The following is a 1,231-nucleotide window of genomic DNA, read 5'->3' on the forward strand; positions in this document are numbered from 1 at the left end:
TTTATTTATTTATGGATTATTCTTTGGGTGGAGGGCGGTTGTTTTGTTTTGTTTTTGTTGTACCGTCCTTATTAAACTAAAGTAAACTCGCCCCGCTGTACAGCCAGCATTGACCGCCGAAGGTACACACTACACACGACGCATGGCACTCACTGCTTGGCTACTTGGTAATCTTCCTGTCATGAGAATGACAGAGATAGAGATAGAGAAGCCTATCTGCTCTAAATACATGTGCATGTTCATGTATATCACCAACCAAAAAAAAAAACCCCACACTTTTCAAATACAGGTCGCATAGCAAATACTATTATGTATATCACCAACCCCCCCCCCCCAAAAAAAAAAAAATATAAAAAATTAATAAATAAGCCACTTTCCAAATACGGGTCGCACAGCAGAATCAAGATCCTTGGCGTTGGGTAGTCGGGGCTATAAATTAGAGGGACTCGATCCGTTGAACCGCCAGCCCAGCTGTTCCGCCAACTTTATAGTCGCCCCAAGGTCGGTGTTATAAAGAGGTTTGACAGTATACGTACTTGTATATTATATCTGTTTATTTATGTATTTATATACCATATATTCTTAAAACATATTTTCCTTTTTAGGAGGGGGGTGGTGGCCTTTCCTATAATGTAATAACTTTCATGAAACTGAAGAGGAATTTCTCCCAATCTATTATTATTCATTCCCTCTATCCTTATCTACAAAAACTAACCAACAAAGCAAGTACATACGTACAAGCTTGACTATTTTATTAAGGAAACTTTATTTAACAATACATCACGTTTTTACGTAATTAAAACACTACTGATATTATCTATGTACATGTGCATGTGTGTCAAATTTAATTTACGCTGTTTCCCGGAAGTGTAGGGCAATGCACTTAAAGACTAAATAAAATCCATTATTCATACCTAATACCCCCCCCCCCCCTGCTCAATGAAATTGAAGAGGAATTTCACCTAATCTATTCTTATTCCTTCCCTCGATCCTAACTCATCCCAAAGATTAAAATCTAAAAAAACTAACCCACAAAACAGGTGTGAATGTACAAGCTAAACTATTTTATTATGGAAACTTTATTTAACAACACATCCCGTTTTTCACGTAATTAAAACACTACGGATATTATCTATGTACAAGTGCGTCATATCTAATTTACGCTGTTCCACGAAAGATGTAGGGTAATGCACTTAAACACTAAATACATACCTACCTAACATCTCACCCC

Source organism: Aplysia californica, unplaced genomic scaffold, assembly GCF_000002075.1.
Source record: "Aplysia californica isolate F4 #8 unplaced genomic scaffold, AplCal3.0 scaffold00718, whole genome shotgun sequence".
NCBI lineage: Eukaryota > Metazoa > Mollusca > Gastropoda > Aplysiida > Aplysiidae > Aplysia > Aplysia californica.